At 34.6% G+C, this 20,686-nt stretch overlaps 1 protein-coding gene across 3 annotated transcripts in view; it reads left to right on the top strand.

The window, feature by feature from the left end:
* PTPRK (protein tyrosine phosphatase receptor type K) overlaps nucleotides 1–20,686 on the top strand; it is a 560,453-nt gene that overhangs the window by 471,814 nt on the left and 67,953 nt on the right. The gene's annotated exons all lie outside the window — the stretch shown is intronic.

Here is a 20,686-nt window from a genome sequence, read left to right as displayed (position 1 = left end):
CTGTGTGTGTGTGTGTGTGTGTGTGTGTTCCATACACATAGTCCACTGAGAGAGCCTGGGAGAAACAACATATTGATGGAAAATATGCCTAATATCCAGATGTTGGTGTCTAAATACCTTTATCCAATAAAAGTACCTGGGGCTCTTTGGATAAATGGCTCATTCCAAGGCTGGAACAAGGAAAGTACAACATGAAACTAGATTATTATCATTATTATTATTATTTGCCAGAAAGCGCTAAAAAAATAATGAGGGCATAGCAAGAGGACACAATTGCCAACCTCAAGGGGGCGCCTCATTGGCTGAACCAGAGGCCTATTACTTGAGAATCAAAATAAAGATGATGATTGATTATAACACTGAATAAAATAGGAAAGCACAAGTCCTTACTGATATAAATAAATATAGAGAGAAAGATGGATGAGAAACCAGGTATTTACATAGTTTCAAAGTAGCTCCCAAAAACTTAATAATTATAAAAGGGTACAGATTAACCTCACATTGGAAGAGCCTAGCAGATGCTTTGACCAAATGATGAAGGTGAACAGTATCCATGTTGGGAAAGACATTATGGTTTCCCACTAGGATGCAAGAAAAGCACAGCATCACTTTTGTGATATTCCAACCAAAGATGTATATCCTTAATCTAACATTTAAAAAATCAGACAAATCCAAATTGAGGACATTCTACAACATAACTGAGCTATAATTTTCAAAATGTAAGGCCTTGAAAGTGAAGGGAAGGCTGAACTGTGCAGGCTGAAGGGGACCAAAGAGATACAGCAACTAAATAAAATACATGATTCTGATTAGATCATTTAGATACAAAGAACATCATTAGGACAGTTTCAGACTTTGAATGGGATCTGAAGTTTAGACAGTAGTTAATTTTCTTAAGTTTGAACGTCATTTTGTGATCTATAGGAAAATGTCCTTGTTTATGGGAAATACTAAAGTATTCTGGATAATGGAGGCATCAGGGCAGTAACTTACTCTTCATGCTTAGTAAAGCGAAAACAAGGGAGTAGTGAGTGTATTGCAAATTTTCTGTAAGTTTGTGTGTTTTTCCAACATGCAAGTGAATTTTAAAGCTGTTGTACTAAAATATGGGGAGCAGATGAGTGATTACATTAAAGAATAAGAAATAAGGATATGGAGGATATGATGGTAGAGTACAAGTAAACATGTCTTGGTCTGTATCTGCTGGGAACAAGGAAGCTGAAGACTTAAATACGATGCTGAACTTCTGTCCTGAGCCAACCACACTAGGAAGATGTGATGTCAGTCACAGAGACAGAAAAGACTAGAAACAAAGGCTGAGATTTGAAAAAAAAAAAAAAAAAAGATTTATTCCATTTTGGAAAAGACAAGTGTAGGGTACCAAAAAATAGCTAACATAAATGTAATTGGAAAAACTAGAAATAAAAGTGTGGAGAATGTCTGGAACTAGAGAACTTAGAACTTGGGAGTGGTAAAAACATATGAACAAGATAATAGAGAAAGACGAGGAGAGCTCCTTGCAGGATACCCATGTTGAGACAGCAGGAGGAAGAAAGTGAGGTAGGAGAGAAGCTAGAATAGAAGCAACCGGATTGAAAGGTGCATAACCCGTGGAGTGCCTTGTCACAACACTGACGAAAGGAAGATATACCAAGAAGGGGCTTATAAATGGTAGTTAATATTTTAAGCAGCATAGAAAGCTCAAATAAAATAGGATAAGAAGAGGCAACTGGGTTTGCAAACTGGGAGGTCTATGGTTGAGTTTAGAAAAGGGAGCATTCAATTAGAGTGACTGGGCAAAAAGATAGTGAATAGAAGCAAGACTTTAGCATGAACTGGAGCTGAGAAAATAAAGTGGTTGGGGAGACTTTCTTTTCCAGAAATGCATTACTGATAAAAAGGAGATTACTAGGACTTTAATTTAGGAAAGAATTATTAAGCATGGTAGAGACTTGAGCATATTTTATTTATCAGAGGAAACCTACCAATGGAGCAAAAAATATTGAATGTATATGAGAAAGAATACATTTCTAGAGAAAGTAGGCAGTGATATAATTGAACAAATGCAGAAACATATCTTTTAAAACAATAGGGAATAATTGAACCTGTGAGGGCAAATGGACAAGTGACACTAACAGAAAAAATTGAGAAGTGTATTAGATTATCCATTTAAACAAATTAAATGAAGTCCTGTGCAGAGAGTACAAGTATCAGATGTGGAACAAGAGACCAGGAAATTTTTAAAAGTTGGAAAATTCTTGAAGGACAATGTGAAAGAATTTAAATCTAAGAACAATTAGCATACATACTGAAATAACATCATTTTGAAAATTTTTCAGCATGTGAGAATCATTCTAAAAAATTCCTAGTATAGGCTGTATGCCATGACTCGTGCCTGTAATCCCAACAATTTGGGAGGCAGAGGAAGGAGGATTGCTTGAGCCCAGGAGTTCAAGACCAGCCTGGGCAATATAACAAGACCTATTTCTATAAAAACTTAAATTAAAAATTAAAAATGCTTAGTGTAATAGTTTGTTTCCTGCCTTGTATCTCTGGTGGCAGCCAGCACATACAGAGAATAAAGACATTGGCTTGACTATTAAACATATGAATTAAATAATCAGCATCAAAATGTTTAAAATAAATAGTCATGTGGTTACATATTATGATGCAAGAGAAGAGATATCCTGGGAGTTATGTTCATTGCAGTTGAGACAAATGGTTCTGCCTGTTGACTCCTTTAGGCGAGAAGTCACTGAGAAGATATGCTTCAAGAGTGGAGTGGAAGAGTTTATCTAAATTGTACTAGAAATCGAGAAAGGCTTTCCATTTATAAAATAGCCTATTCAAAACCAGAATTGTTCTAACGTATGAAAGGGAATTCGGTTAGCTGTGTATTTGAAAGCAAAAAGGAGAATACGTCTCAAGAAAGGTGTCTGTGGTACATTAAGAACATGGAGAGTCACTTGTACAATGAGACATTGTACATTGTGCAACTTGCATGCTCATTGTCTTTAGGTTCAGTTCTCTCTACTGAAAAAATACTGTTTGAGATTGTTTGATATTGATTTGCTCTATTTTTTTTTTTTCTTGAGACGGAATTTCACTGTTGTTGCCCAGGCTGGAGTGCAATGGCATGATCTCGGCTCACCACAACCTCCACCTCTTGGGTTCAAGCAATTCTCTGCCTCAGCCTCTGAAGTAGCTGGGATTACAGGCATGTGCCACCACGCCCTGCTAATTTTGTATTTTTAGTAGAGATGGGGTTTCTCCAGGTTGGTCAGGCTGGTCTTGAACTCCCAACCTCAGGTGATCCACCCACTTTGGCCTCCCAAAGTGCTGGGATTACAGGCGTGAGCCACTGCACCCAGCCTATCTTTGTATATGTAATTTATAAAGTGCCCTAATTCATTATACACTCATGCACACACACAAGTATTTGTAAACTAGCAGCTAAGAATTTTGTGCCATGATGCCGTCAAGAATTTATACTGCGATTATTTTTTTCTTAAGGAAACTATCTTAAGAAGTAACATTTTTATGGTTAGATTTAAATGTGCTGAATCATGCAAATATATAAATTATATTAAAATTTACTTAAAGGATCTTTAAAAGTATTTCACTCAAAATATGCTTTATCCATATTAAACTAACAAAAGAGGCATTTCAATTGAATTTTTATTTCATATTATTTAATAATATTTAGCATATTATGTCATTTAAAATTTTCTCAATATATAAATAGTTATTTGTAGAACCATGTACTTGCTTACATAAAATTATTCTTAAAGCAAGTGGGCGTTGATAAGAAATCAAGGTGCTGAATAATCCTTAGACTAAAACTAAAAAACAAAACCAATGGTATTGGAAATTGCAAGTATTGTAATCTGTTTATGTAAGTAGTTTATATTTTGAAACTACTTTGGTTGTATCTAATTTTCCCATCCTGTGAATTTCTGGATTTTTTAGAACAAACCTTGTTACTTAGCATTTAGTTTTGGCAGAAGTTTGTATGTTGGTCAAATCTATTTCTTAAAAAACCTGACATTTCCATAGATAAAAGCTATGAAATCTGATAGAATGGAAAAATTTCTAATATAGGTAAATTTATTTGAACATAGTATTTATGGTGAAAGAGGCTTTTTTTAAATTTAATAATGTTGCTTGTCTACTCATGAGCCATTTTTTGATTTCTGATTTCATTTGGATATCAATATTTCTATAGCAAATATTTATTTTATGTCCATAGTATACCAGACAATGTTGTAGGCCCTGGGGATAGAAAAGTGAATAAATAGAGTAAAGCCTTTGCTTTTATGGAACTTAAATTCTAGTTGAAGGAAATAGACCAAACACAAACAAATAAGTACAGTCCTTCCTTAGTATCCAAGGAGGACTGGTTCCAGGACCCTGAGGATACCAAAATCAGTTATGCTCAAGTCCCTGATATGAAAAGGCCATAGCGTTTGTCTATAACCTATGTACATCCTTCTGTATACTTAATCTCTAGATTACTTGTAATACCAAATACAATGTAAGTCTGTGGTTGTTTGACTCTTCCGACGCAGAACCTGTGAATGCAGAGGGCTGACTGTATGTGGCATGGCAAATGATGATAAATCCTTTGAAGAAAAATAAAGCGTCTGGGGATAGGAAATACTGGAAGAATGTGTCTAGGGCATTACTACTTTATATACAGTTATCAGAGAAAGTCTTACTGGTGAGGTAATGTTTGAGCAGAAACCTGAAGGGAATGAGGGCATCACCCATGTAGGGGAGGAGCATTGGAGGCAGAGGGAACATACGTGGAACCTTGAGGAGAATTTTTCCTTATCTGCTCAGAGAAGGTGGGTCAAATCCAGGGGATGAGCTAGAATGTTCTAAATCAGCTCTTCTCAAAGTTAAGCTTAAGTCAGAATCACTTGGGGGCTTGTTAAGCAGATTGCTGGGCCTCAACTCCACAGTTTCTAAATCACTGGGCCTGGGAAGAGGCCCAAGAATTTGCATTTCTAACAAGTTTACCCCTGACACTGTTGGTCAGGTCAACAACTGGTCTAACCAAGTCCCATTCACCCTCTGCCAGTGATTGGTTTAGCGTTGTAGGTGTAATCCTGTCTTGGCATGAGAGATGTAAGGCTACATCCTCTTAGAATGTAGCCCTTCAAAGAAATGTTTTCCTTCCTGATTTATAAACAGAGAGGTGGTAAGGACAGCCCCCAACTCATCCCTTTTACCTAGGGGCATTGTTTTATCAGGATATGGTGTTCAGAAAGTTGAGCCATATTGTCTAAACAAATTAGCCAACTCAGAGCCCTAACAACCATGAGGTTCTGAGATATCCATTGCTGGACTTCCTTAATTTATATATCTGTATTTGAAAAAAAAAAAAAGTCATTATGGAAATCACTACTAGTAGGTAATCTGTTATTTGCAGCATATAATGTTTGAACTGATATTAAGTTTTTATTTTCCCTTAGGAATGTTGGTAAAAATAGTGGCTAGTTTCCAATATGAAGTGTAAAGGTTCAGGTATTTCACAAATGATTGCAAGAAAGCACTTAAAGTACATGTAACCTAATCATTACCATGATATTTTTTAAATAGTGAATCTCCTTCTTAGTGTCAGTCTAGAATACCAGGAACACTTTGACTGCCTTGCCATAGGTACTTTGGTGGAACTTATCTTCACTGGCACCAGATATAGCTGGAAATCAGTAACACAGATAGTATCCCTAGAAACCATGGAAAGAAAAGAATATCAAAAGCTAAGGTATACATGTGGGCATTCATTTTTCATTTGCTTAATAAACCTAAAGTTGATGTATAATTACTAAAGATTCATATAGTCTGGAGTTTACCTCTTCATTTTGTATGTTTATATCCTGGCAATGTCTAAGTCAGATTATTATTTACTCAGAATATTACTTATGGTAAGCAATGATGATATAAGTCCTTCCTCACTCCCTCTAAAACTCTTTGACTTCAGTGCTAGCTTGCACTTTAAACATGTATTCCAATATTAAGAAACAATCACTTGTTACAAAAGAGTAGAACTACATGCAAGATTTTATCCAAAATCCAAATACATAAGACATACCAGCACTGATCATGTTTTGTCTAATTTCTCCGTTCTTCTTTCTTTTGTGGTGTATTCACTAATTACTTGATGAAGAATTTGTTTTTTTAAAAGCATTTTCTTCATTATCTTAATTTTGTCTGATGCTGCCTTTGTCAGATCTTTCATTGGTGCCCTTTTCTCTGTGCAGATGGATGAAATGCTTTTATAAGTGACAGACATTCAAAAATAACAAACATGAAAAGAAAAAGAACAGTTTATCTGTCAAGAAGTTACAGTAAAACTGTGGAAACTCCATTTGGTTGTACTCCATGTGTTTAGAAACTGTTTGACTGAATTCATTTCCATCAAAGTCACCACTGGTGAACTTGAACAACTCCACAATCTCCACTCTTAAATTGCACTCTTGTGTTTCATCCCTCGCAGAATTTACAAAAGTGGAGGGTGGTTTAAAAGCAAGGGTTAAAAAAAATCTATATTTAAATGGGCTTCAGGGCCTGAAATCCTAGTCTTAATTTCTTAAATTGTACTAAGATGCTTTATTTTTAGCCTGCTGCACATTGAAGGAAATAGGAAAGCATTAGTAATAAATTTTCAGATACTTTTTTACCACTTGTTTTTAAAGGGATGGAAGTTAGGATCAACTGTGGTAGATTCGCCTAGCCATTCAGAAACTTTGGGCAGGGATGTGGCTTTTCTTGGTCCTTAGGATGGAATTAGCCTGGGGAAAGCTGCTAGCCCTTCTGAAAACTTGTAATCAGTGAACAGAATTTTGTAGTTTTTCCTCTGAGTGCCTAAGCACTCTTGCTGATAATCACACTCTTTTCTCCTGCAAGGGAACAAGTGTGTATCATTCTTCCTGCCTGTTGGATCTATGCACAAGTTGTCAAAAATTAATCTGATTTAAGGTTTTTCTTTTCCTGAACTCAGAAGGGAGGAAATTACAGAAAAGTATATTAGTAATAGAGTAATAGACTACAGCCTGAGGGAAATGAAAGCATATCTAGGCAAAGCCAAGCCAGGAAGAAGTACAATTTTAATGAAATTTAAATCAATGTTTTATGACTTAGAACTGACTTTTGTTAGGCACTAATATTTCCTGCTTTTCTGTCAACATCCTTATCATTATAAATTCTTTTTTGTTTAAATATATAGGTACTAAAAAATTAACAGCTAATAGATTATTTTCAACCTGTTTGCAAGGCTAAAGTCTCTCTTTGCCTTTGAAAAACTGGAGTAGAATAAAAATGTTATATTACCACAATGGATTTACAGGCTAATGAGTGGTCAAATTGTTAATTATTCAGAAATTTCTTATTGAAATGAAGAACCATCTGGATGGACTGTAAAGTTCATGAGGGTATGGGTATCAACCTCCTTATAATTGTCTGTGCCTGATATTTAAAAGATATGTATTAGTCTCTTTGGAATGGCTGAATTAATTAATATTGTTATTCAGAATATTATTTAGTACAATAATTCATGATTATTCTTTTCAATGCCCTGAAGATGTATCAGTGTTTTTTCTGCTATATTTTAATTTTATTGACATAATTTAGAAACAATGTGGAGTAGTCATTTTTCTTTTAATCTAATACAGAAAGAGAAAATGTTTATGAATAGAAGTTCTGCCTTTGCTTTTGCTTCTGTCCCCACATACCCTCTTAGAATGGACAAAATACAGGAAGAAAACTTTTACCTGAGTTCTTGATTTTATTACATCTTATATGAATTTTCACCTTTTTGTGAGAAAAATAGGTTTAAAAAGTAGTTGATTTTTTAACCTTGCCTCCACCTACTAGATGGAGAGTAATGTCATTACTGTAAATAGAGGAAAGAAATGATATAGAAGCCCATGACTTCAAGAAGTTTATGGTCCAACTCATGACACATAAACAGATCTGAAAAACAGTAAAGTCTAGATAAAATACCTCAAAACTGTGTGTATGTAACGTAAGTATGTATACTATATGTAAGTATTCTACTAAAGAGACAGGAAGTTTTGAAGAACAGCAATGATGACTTGCGGAAAATTTCTGAGAAGTCATTAATTCTCATCTACATCTTAAGAAGTCAGTTGAACTTTCAACTGGGACTGGGTATAAGCAGAGGCAGAAAAGTTGTAACAGACAGGCTATATGAGGATTTTCCCCAACAAATTTATTCATTTATTCAACCAAAAAATTTTAAACACTCCCTGTGTACCAGGCATGATTCTAGATGACAGCATTAAAATGGTAAACAAGACATATCACTTTAAGGAGCTTATATTTCAGATGGGGAAACCAACTATATGTATACTATATATATATACACACACGTATATACAAATTAAGTAATCAAGATAGTTTTGAAGTTTTGATACATAATTCAGTGAAGAAAAAAAGAGCAGTATAATGTGATTTTGAGTGAGTTTCCTGAGTAAAACTAATTTTGAAAGGATTTCGGATAAATCCTCACTGAGTTGATGTTTCAGCTGAGACTTAAATGGAAAAAAAAAAAAAAAAAAATTAGCCGGTCTTGTAAGTTGCCAGAAGAGCTTACCAAGGAGAAGGAACAGCAGATGCAAAGGCCTTGATTTTGGAACACTTTGGATATTCAAGGAATAGAAAGGATCATGAAGGCCTGGTAAACCATGGTAGAGAATTTGTGTTTTAAGTTTGAAGGAGAGCCACTGGAGCATATAAACAGGGAATCATGCTTTGATCTGTGCTTTTAAGGATCACTCTGGATACTCCATGGAGAAGAGATTGTAAGCTCGTCAGAGTGTGTTTAGAGCACATACTGCTACAATGGTGGCTAGGACTAAGGGAGTGGAAGTGGCATGAGAGAGAAATGGGCATATTTAATACTTTTAAATACAGATACATAGTACTTTTTGATAGATTAAATGTAATGTAGGAAGGAAAATAAAATGAAGAATGATAGGTTTTTGGCATGTGTGACTAAGTGGATGAGTTTGCTATTTCATTTGGTTTTGTGACATTGTGCAAAAAATAAGCTCTTTGAAATCTAAGTAAGTTGAAATCTATGACTTCTTTCTCAGATAGGACGAGGATTGAAACTGTTGGATTTGATATACTAGAAAAATCTGTTGTCATTAGAAAATAGAATTATCGAATTTTCCAATTTGAGTTACTTAGCATTATATATTCCAAATATTTTCCTAGTTTCTTTTGTAGGCATTTTAGGGATTTCAAGAGCATTTGCCCTACTTTTGTAATAAACTATTTTTAAAATTAAAAAACAGTGCTTAAATACACAAATCTGTCATATACAGAATACTAAAAAATATGGTCCCTTAAATTTTGCCATAAGGTTTCTTTATTCCTGAACAGATATAAAAGAGTTAGAAGAAAACTTTTTTTTTACATGTATAACTTGAAATTGCAATGTTAGTTACTGAGATGATAGTATGTAATAATATTCAGATTCTATATATTGATAACATGCAAACAAATAGTATATTAGTTTCTATAATATCACATCTATCTTTCTGGTTTTTTTTTTTAACCTTATGCAACCATCTTTCTTAACCCTTGGTTTCAAATTTAGAACACTTCTTTTCACTGATTGGCTGTATAGTAGGAAATGCAAATGATATTGGTCATAAGTGAATTTAAACTTATAAACTTATTAATAAAATAGTTATACTCCATTTCATATTTATTTTTCAAAATGATTTCATACAGAAAAGTTTGGAATCCTTGACCTAAGTCAATGCCCTCTTCCTGTGGATGAGAAGACTGATGTTCATTGATGATTTGATTTTCTGAGGCAGGACAGACAGTTGAAAGTGTGGCAAGAGAAATCAATTCCCTCTACTTTTTTCAATGCACCACATTTATTTCACACTGTCCATGTAGAATCATCAGTTAAAATGATCATATATGTTCAATCCCTATTTTCATATCAACAAGAATAATATGAGAATATAATTACCAGAGGTCTATCATAATAATTTCTCTAATGTGATTAAAGAACAAGCCAGAGATTTTTATTTGATAGAGTATACTGATAGCATCAAACTGAGGATGCCATTTGTTTATTAGGGAGAATTTTATAATTTAGAGTTTTTTCCAAATAATATCAACAATAAAGTCTAAATTACTTATTGCCTTTAATTCTAGGAATGTCGCATTAAGTGAGTAATGAAACGGAAATAACTACTGCCCATGTAACACCTTCATAGACATTTATGTCAGAGCAAAGATGCCAAAATACTTGATAATGACAGTATCCCCCCTCACAACCTTTATTTTAATGCTTTCAATCAAAACTGAGCCAGTTAACATTTCTAGAGAATCATATTTTATCAAATAGATAAATTATTTATAATCATGATAATTCTTGGTTGGGGCCTCTGCGATAGGCTGAATAGTATCCCCCCACAAAGATGTCTACATCTAATCCCCAGATGCTGTAAAGATGCTAATTTCCTTGGAAAAAGAGAATTTGCAGTTGTGATTAAGTTGAGGATCTTGAGATGGAAAAGTTATTCTGCATTTTCCAGGTAGAACGCGTGTAATCACAAGAGTGCTGATACATGTGAGGTAGCAGAATCCAAGGCAGAGAGGGGATGTGATGACAGAAGCAAAAGTGGGAATGACCTGCTTTGAAGAAGACTGGGGCCATGAGCCAAGGAATGCAGGCAGCCTCTAGAAACTGGAAAAATCAAGAAAACAGATTCTCTCCCTTGAGTCTGTAGAAGAAGAAAGCCCTGCCAACATCTTGATTTTAGTCCCATAAGACTCATTTATGACTTCTGATTTCTCAGATATATAAAATATAAATTTGTGTTGTTTTAACACACAAATTTGCTATAACTTATTATAGCACTTATGCCTAATGAATACAAATTCTGGCACCTGCAAGTGTGGTCTTACTGTAATTGATATCTAAAAACATGAAAATGACTTTGGAATCGGACAGTGGGCAGAAGCTTGGAAGAATTTTGAGGCATATGATACATGGCCTAGGTTGCCTTCAACAGACTGTTAGAAATACGAATGTTAAAGTCTGTGTGGCAAAGGTGCAGAAGAAAATAAAGAACATATTGGAAACTGGAGGAGAGGGGTTTCTTCTTAGGTGGCAGAAATTTAGCTGAATTGTGCAGTTCTGGGGAAAGCCAAATTTCTAAGTTATGAATTTGGATATGAGGTAAGGCGATTTCCAAGCAATGTTGAAGGTGTAGCCTTTCCAGACACACACACAAATGTATATTATATATACACACTTTTATAAAACTATATTAGCTATATATACACAGACATTAACACACAAATGTGTATTACATATATATACACTTTTATAAAACTATAGATATAACTGTATATATACACATACACATTCACACATATACACACATATATATACACACATATTATATATAATTTGTTGATATTATCATCTTTATGTAGTGGCAGTTCAACCTTCACTTTGATTATGAAGTAGCAAATGCTACGGAAAAGTCTAAAGTATTTTTATACTTAGCAATTAAAAACAGGCCTTTATATTGAATCTCTACATGAAAAGGATTACATTAGTTTTATTGCAGTATTATGGTAACATGATTTCTGCCTCTTTTTTCTATATTTATCCAATTGCAGGGAAAAAGTATTAAAATCCAGTTTGGCCTCATTGAAGCACATTTGCAGAATGTTATAGAGCATTGGTTTATGACTATTGCCCTATTATAGACAAACAAAGTATTCTTTATCCTTTATCAGTGTAGTGACTGAAATTATGAATTCCATTCAGTTTTTAATGAAATGTGGATTACTTCAAAGATTATCTATCTGATTTAATAAATGCATTAGAGTAGAAAGTTAATTGGATCTTTCTTGAATGAATGGTGACCACTATGTGTGATTGATAGGTGGGAAAGATAGAATATGATATTCTTTGAGTTTGTTTTATGTGTTTAAAACTTTTAGGTTAGAAAATTAATTTTTGTGTGATCAGTTTTCTCAAATAAATTATGTAACCCCTATTGAACTTACAAAATCATGGAGAAATTTTAATTCATTTTAAAACAAAAATATCTTAAATATTGTAAAAATGGGTTATAAAAAATGCCATATACTAGAACACATGTGTAGTTTATTGTGTTTTTAGTTTTCAGGCAGAGAAAATGAATTTTACCCCAAACATCTGCATAGTTCTAGATTTGCCACCTCCTGTTTTTGACACAGATCTCAACTGAGCTTCTAATTTTGGAATCTTCTTCCAGTTCTTATATTTCCTATTCTGTATTCAAGAGCTCATTCTGTATTAACTGGTAAAGAGGTTATCATTTCTGCTTGGTTTATGTATACACTCTATATTCTTCATTGTTTAACAAAATGTAGAAATTCAGGTGCTTGCAAATATGATGGTAGAGGTGACAAAGTGATACTCATCACATTTTGTATATCGTTAGTAGTGGCAGGAAGAGCCTTACAGTATGAATGTTACTAACCCTTATGTACAAATACAGATTATCTTTTCGTTAACAATGTTACTCTTTCTGAGAGATGTTCATGTGTGCAGGTGTGCCTTCCATATTTTCAATTCAAACAGTCTTGTAATTGCTGGCTGCTGCTGTTGTTCACAGCACCTGGCTTTGCATCTGTGCCTCTTACAATTCCAGTCTTGCCCTTTGAGGAAACTTCCTGGTTCTTGTATACCTCCTGCTTTCTTGGTCTATTTGCTGCTGTTTCCCAGATGAAAATCCAACTGGGCTATGCTTCTAAGGTAGGGATGGTTTCACTGTCCTAGCACATCTTTCCTCTGTTCACCCTGATCACCATCATCTTGGTTTTGACTCTTATTTAAAAAAAAAAAAAAAAACTGCTTTGTATTATGCAGCTATTATTTTTCTGACAAGTTCAGCCACTGTGGAGACAGTTTGAAGTAAATGTGGCTCATTGTTGGTGGTCTAACAATGTCTAAAGACTAGAGCAAATAAGAAAATGTTAGTAGACAGAAGGAAAACAGAGGATAAAAATTGAAGTTCCTAAGAAGTCTGTAGCTAAAATTTCGCCTTATCTAATTCAGGCATTTTCTCTTGGCTTTCCCAGCACAGCACTTCTTAGCAATGATAACAACAGCAACCACTTTATTAATTTGCTTTAAATTTAGAATTCACATCATCATGGTAACAACAACCATCCCTTGAATATATCTTTGTTAGTTGCTTAATTTTGCTACACCTAACTCTTCCACCAGGTGCTAAATATTGGAACTATTGGCCATCCATTCAGAAAGTATTATGTGCTTCCTGTCTGTAACGCACTAAATCAGATATTGTGCTCCAAAGAAGAGGGTTGTAGCAGGGAAGGCATCACACCTGTATGCAGTTACTATGCAGAGCAGACTTGGGATAAAAATAGACATTGGCCACATCTGTGTTAAATCATGAGCTGTGACCCTTCTCATGACAGTTCCCCCGCTCTGCCAAGATACGTTCTTTGGAAGAAGTTGCTTCACTTTTCATTTGGGTAGAATATTTATAGTCCAAGTAATAGATTTCCTATAATTTAGAATTTACTAACACTTCTTTTAAACAAGTATATGATTATCCACAATGTATATAGGCTTTTTTGATTCCAGTTTTATAAAACAAATCACTCATCCAATGTTGTGTTTTAAATAGAAACTTTTCTGTATGTAATTTCAGTTGGCATTCATTATATATTTACTTAATGTGGGCATCTCCTTTCAGACTTATTTATGATTGTAGACCCTATCTATATTTCTACATCTACCTGAATATAGAAAAATACACTGTTTTTTAAATTGTTATCCTAAAATAGTGGTCTGAAGCTTGCATTTTTGAACTTAAAATAGTGTCTTGGACTTATTTTCAAGTAAGAAAATATAAGTATTCCATAGCATGAGTGTATGTTTAATCCTTCCTATATTGATGACCGTTTAGTTTATTCAGATTTCTTGAGATTACATGCAATGATGCAATAAACATCCTTGGCTAAGATCTTTACATTCTCTGTTATAGGATAAATTCCTGGAAGCAATATTGTCAGGTCATATAATATGTACATATTTTAAATAATTACAGCCAAATCACCCTCAGAATAATTATACAAATTTACATTCCAAACAATGTGTTAGAATACTTATTTCCCCATATCCTTATCACTACTAATTAGTGCCAGTCTTTAAAAGTTTTGCTTATGTGATGGGCAGATATGGTTAACATTTTGTGATGTTTCATCATAACATGATTCAGTTAATGATAACACTGCTTGTTGTAAAATTGTTGCATGAAGAATGAAGAGACAGTTGTAAAATTGTTGCATGAAGAGTGAAGAGACAAACGCAGTTAACTATTCAACTTGTGTGGTGCATTTTGTTGCTCTTTGAAAAATGAAAAAAGTCAAACATTTAAAGTTTTTTTATTGATGGCTGCTCCTTAAGAAAAGCCTGGAAATATTTTAGTTTGCTTTGGAATGTCTTTAAGTGCGTAGTGGTCCTGTCGCATTTCCTGAGCTGCAGTAGATTTTAAATCATCTTGATTTAAGATAGGCTTTTTTGTAATCACTGACAGTCTCTGATTTCAGAATTCCGCAGACATTGTCATTAAATGGAGCGATATCTCTAGAAGTTATAAGAACTGTACTTTTTGCTCTTAATAAAGTGTGTCAAAATAATCAAAGTGGAAGAACGCATAAGTAGCCATACAAATAAATTGAGATTCATTAGATAAGCTAGTTGGTAGAGGCAAATGTGAAGAATATTTTTAAATTCACTACTAAGATAATTTTTTTAAAAAATGTCAACTTAAAGTTGCTATTTTTAAAATTTGCATAATGCTTTGAAGAATGACAGTAAGACAAATGTCATCACAATCATAAAAAATGTATATAAAGTACATTAGTATTTTAAATTTCTCCTAGAAAAAAAATTGCTACATCTCTTCCAAGATATATAACCAAGTTAGAAAAAAAAGTTAGATAAATATGCATATTACCAGTTGAGTTCAGTTTGACTTCTGCTTACCAGATGTTTTGATAGAAGTCTTTTTCAGTGTTCACTATGATGCCTGTTTCTCACATTGCTGTGAAACATCTAAGCTATATATCCTGTTTTTTGATAAATAACATATGGTTTTGAAAATCAGTGTTAAAACCACATGAAAATTTTTAAAGTGAAAAAATTCAGTTTTACTCTCAATATAATAATTGTTTTAAAAATCTTTAAAAAATAATGTTAAATTTCACGATGATATGTACAGCTGTCTAAGGAGTTTATTACAGAGACAAATAGAAGAATGTTATACATTGCTCAACTCAGGATTACTTCCTTTTTTTGGCTTTAGAAGAATTCAGTTTTAGATTTAACCAATTAACCAGTAATGTGTACATCTCCCTGATCTGTTGTCATGAGCACGAAATTTATTTCATGATGCTAAGAGGTTTTCTACAGATACTCCAAATCTGACTGGGTTTCGCTCCATTTTTCTTTTGCTAGTCAAGACTTCAGTGAAATAAATACGTAGTAAAATTCTAATAATGCTAGACTTATTTCCCATATGTCTTGATGTTAAGTGAATAATAAACTCCAGATCTGATTTTGTAAATATTATTTTAAGATATGCATTCTTAAATCTTGATAGGCAGATGTTCTAGGAGGCTCCAAGAGAGCTCACTTGGGTAACTCTCTCAGAGGACTGACTTGCTCCATATTTGCATCATGCTTTTCTTTGGTTTCATTCACAGGCACAGTTGCCCATCATGCAGGGTATCATTAAATGACCTAAATTAACTTTTCTGCAGGAAGTAGAGGAACCTCAGGATAGGAGAATCCAGTTTTAAATTCCCCCTGAGACTTAAATTGATTCAGTCTTAATCTGGGATGACTTAAATGACTTAGTATATAATGTCTCTTGTTTCTCTAAAAGAGAGTCTCTCAATGACAGAGGCCTAAGTCTGGAGATCAAGTGTATAGTCCTGTTGACTGAGAAGAGGCAGAAAAATCTGATTAATCCAAAAGAGAAAGGCAAGGGAGGTGGAAGCACAGTGAACAGATTTGCACCCAAGCACAACTAAAAGAATGAGTTAGGGAGGGCTGGGTGTGGTGGCTCATGGCTGTAATCCCAGTACTTTGGGAGGCCAAGGCAGGCAGATCACCTGAGGTCAGGAGTTCAAGAGCATTCTGGCCAATGTGGTGAAACCCCGTCTGTACTAAAGATACAAAAATTAGCCGGGCATGGTGGTGCATGCTAGTAATCCCAGCTACTCAAGAGACTGAGGCAGGAAAATCGATTCAACCCGGGAGGTGGAGGTTGCAGCCGAGATCGTGCCATGGCACTCCAGCCTGGACGACAAGAGTGAAGCTCCATCTTAAAAAAAAAAAAAAAAAAAAAAAAAAGGAGGGAGGAGACGGAAAGAAATCTGTTCATTTATTTTCAGAATGATCAAGGATGAGTGCTAGATTCCTTTACAATTTTTGATGTATCTATTTTTTACCAACTCTTTATTTTCTTTATTTATTTCAGTATTTTAGTTTAAGTACTTGCAATGTTATTAAACATAAACTGAAGAATAGAAATATGAGTAAGGTATGTGTATTAATTTTAGGACACTCACATCGTAGTACTTGTCCATGTTCCTTTTTTTGCCTTTTTCCGCTGATGAAGGTTGTCTTCTCTCTTGCTCATGGCTAATAATTATCACTTTTTCTCTTAACAAATTATTTTATTGTTGTTGTTATCATTTCTTACCTACAAAGTTACTATTCTCTGTACAACTCTGTTGCTAGCAACCATCTTACAATTTGGTTATCCATAAGACCAAATTTTGTCTTTAAAACATCTCCTAGGTATAGCTGCTCCCATGAAAACGATATAGCTGCAATGGAGTATGAATCCATATAAAACTCAGTAGTCTTATTGGGCTCATTCTCTCACAGCCCTGGGAGAGGCCTTGGTTGCCTGTGTCTCTTTCTCATATTTTGAGGCATGCTAATGGAACAGAGGTTTCCCAACCCTATCAGACCCCAAATATGACAACTGTTTGTAAGACCCTCTGTACTATGAAAAAGAAAAATCCATTCCATTCCATTTACCAACATACATAATTTCAAAAGATAACCAAAATTACCTAACTTTAATATTAAAAAGAGCTAAAGGAACTAAAATATATGCTTATTGCCTAAACTGTTGAACACAACCACATTAGAAGACATAAAGAACACTCTGATGTTTGCCACTATTCTGAGAATCGCCAAATGCAACTACTAATTATGCAGACTGTCCTGCAGATCTCAGGATGTCTATCAGCCCTGCCCTTTCCCACTAAATATTATAGAGCCTTAATCTAACTGGGAGACCCAGGTTTCCCTACACATTTCCTAGATGCCTCCAGAAGGCACTATCTGCTATGCTGAGAACCATTGCTATAAAACTTTACCTTCGATACCACTTCTTATTTGTAATATCTGTCGCTGGTGGCTCTGAAGAAGATTTTGCTCTCAATCTTCCATGAGCACATAGAAACTTGGAATACTTTTTTCTGTTTCCTAAAATAGAACACAGATATGTCCACACATGGAAATATGATATATTTTTATGAGGATATCTTCAAGTGGCAGATCATAACGTGAAATCTCAACTTCCTTATATTGTATCATTACCATGTTGTCATTTTGTGTCCAGATGACATTGGCAGTAAGCAGCGAAGGATTCAGTAATGTTTTGATAAAAAGAGCCTTAACGTAATTATTTATTTATTTATTTATTTTGATATAGAGTTTCACTCTTGTCACCCAGGCTGGAGTGCAATGGCGCAATCTCAGCTCACTGCAACCTCTGCCTCCCGGTTTCAAGTGATTCTCCCACCTCAGCCTCCTGAGTAGCTGGGATTACAGGCACACGCTACCACGCCCGGATAATTTTGTATTTTTTGTAGAGCCGAGATTTCAACATGTTGGCCAGGCTGGTCTTGAACTCCTGACCTCAAGTGATCTGCCCGCCTCGGCCTCTCAAAGGGCTGCCAGGCATGAGCCACCGTGCCCAGCCCATGTAATTGTTTTATTATATGCAACATCTTTTGACTACAAAGACATTTTAAACATCAGAAAATGACCACTGTCTAAGTTTTCTTTAACCAGCATAAATGGTTGTAAACTAAGTAGTTTGCAAATTTTCATGTCTGTTTCACTTTTATCTTTCTCCTTGGTAATACGTTTTCTGACATTGCTGTGAAACAATATTACTTAAAATGTGTATCTTTAACAGATTTTTCACTTTTTGGTTTAAACATTTCACACAATCCACAAGTATTTATTAAGGACTTACATACTTGACATAACACCAATTGTTGTTTCAGTCATCAAATCTTGAACACCTACTTCTGATTGCCTAACCCTTCTTTTTCAAATTAACAACAAAACAAACCAAAATGACTGTCTCATACAACTACTCCATTCTCCAAAGAGAAGCTGTAAATTATAAAAGTTTAACAGTCTTATTTTTCCTTTGATGGCCTACTTAATAAATCTAAAGGGACTATAGGTTTACAATCTTGGAATGCTTGCTTTTGATTTTTTTTTCCCCTGTATCAGTCCCTAAACCAAAACGTTTACAGTACTGTGTATATTTAATAATTTTGTACTGATTGCATGAAGATATAAAGTTGTGAATGAATACAGCTTGTTAAACATGCAAGTATATTTATTCAAAGAAGAGTTTACGGATTCTTTTTCCTTAGCAAAGGGAAGTTGTATTAAACACTGTGATGGTTGAAATGCTGCTAATCAAAAATTGGTCATCGAGTTGAATACATCTTATAGCTTTTCTATCATGTTGTTGGTTTATTTCTGAAAACACAAGGGAGAAGTTGATTGGGCTGCCTTAGCTGCCTTTTTCTATAGTGAGAGGCATTTAGACTTTAATCCCTCTAACTGTGCGCATAGATGTTTCTGGTGAAAAGAATGTACTGCCCTTTGTATAAAAAACATAATAATGATAATAATGTAAGTTTGAGAATGGTTTAGTCTACACAGTTATTGACAAGAGGTACAGCTTGTACTGGAGGACCAGTTTGGATTCAAGAAGATGGTCCTAAGTGTACAGAAGTATATCTTTTCATATGAAGATATAAAGAATAGAAATATGAGTGGTATCTGAGGCGTCCGCATCCTCTTTGGCACTCAGAGGACTCTAATCAAACCCAATGTTGTGTACTAAACTATTCCTGACTTGTGAAATTTATCTTTTATCCCCTATTTTAACTTTTTTTTTTTTTTTTTTTTTGAGACAAGGTCTCATTCTGTTACCTAGGCTGGAGTGTTATAGCTAACTACACCTTCCACCTGGGCTCAAGCGATACTCCCCACTCAGTCTCTCAGGTAGCTGGAACCACAGACACAAGCCACCACACTCAGCTAATTAAACAATTTTATTTTTTGTAGAACCTAGATCTCTCCATGTAGCCCAGGCTGATCTCAAACTCCTGGGCTCAAGCAATCCTCTCACCCTGGCCTCTCAAAGTGCTGGGATCACAGGCATGCACCACTGTGCCCAGCTACCCCAATTTTACCTTTTAAACACAAAAGCTTTCATTAAATGTAAAGCCACCATTTCATTTGACTTCCAAATCCATGTATCAGTAAAATAAAACAAAAATTTATTTGAATGCAATAATAGCAGACATATGCTGTTCTAAAATCCTCAGAAATCTGGCAGTGGAAACTGTGAAGACAGTTATGATCTCATGAAGTTTGAATATAGTCCTAAACTCTTTGGAATGAGAGATTTGTCAGCTGGATTTTCATGCTCTAAATCTGACTTCAACAAGTTTCACTTTCTGCCAAGATGTATCCATTATACCTCAGTATCTCCTGATATTCCCAAATAAAATCCACTGTCAAATTAAAAGCTTAGTTATGTCATTTGTGCCAGGCCCCAAGTGCTACCCTTGTATTCCAAAATCAGTAGTGCTTTTTCAAAGTTTTTACTCGGGGTATAACCAACTAGAAAAAAATTTAGAAATACTAGAAGCACATTCTCCTAGATTTCCTACATCTATCCCTACCAACTTCCCAAAGAGCCCTGTAGTATCTTCACCTACCTTCCTATCAGCTACTCAGACATAAAAACAGCTGCTTTCTTCCTGGGAAGATCATATAATTTAGAACTGGCTTGGGGTATACCTCTGGGTTACCAAAAATGATTTTTTAAAAATATCTGTCATTCAAGAAAATAAGATCTGGGGTCAGGTCCAGGCAGTATTGTCCTGAGGGTGCTTTTCTTCTTCACGTGGCTGATATTCCTGCAGTAACATATGATATAATATGCACTAAGCTGATACTGCTTCAGTAACCACGTCTATGTCTGTAACAGGTGCTACTGACTCCTTTCTTCATGTTTTTTGATCTAAAATATTTTTTTAAATGTAGAATCTACAAAACCTTGGAGGCCTTTCATCCTTGGAAGCTGGAATTATTGCATCTTTTCATCCTTCTTAAAGAGGGGAATGTTTTTACCCTTACAGTTAAGTTGACTGTTCATATGCGATGTTTACTTGACTTTTTATATCTAGTTACAATAAATGTATAGGCTGTTAACACATAATAAATAATGACTCATATAGTTGATTAAACATTTCC

Source organism: Pongo pygmaeus, chromosome 5 (assembly GCF_028885625.2).
Source record: "Pongo pygmaeus isolate AG05252 chromosome 5, NHGRI_mPonPyg2-v2.0_pri, whole genome shotgun sequence".
Classification (NCBI taxonomy): Eukaryota; Metazoa; Chordata; class Mammalia; order Primates; family Hominidae; genus Pongo; species Pongo pygmaeus.
Note: the sequence above shows the minus strand (reverse complement) of the source record. Positions and strands in the feature narration are given on the sequence as shown.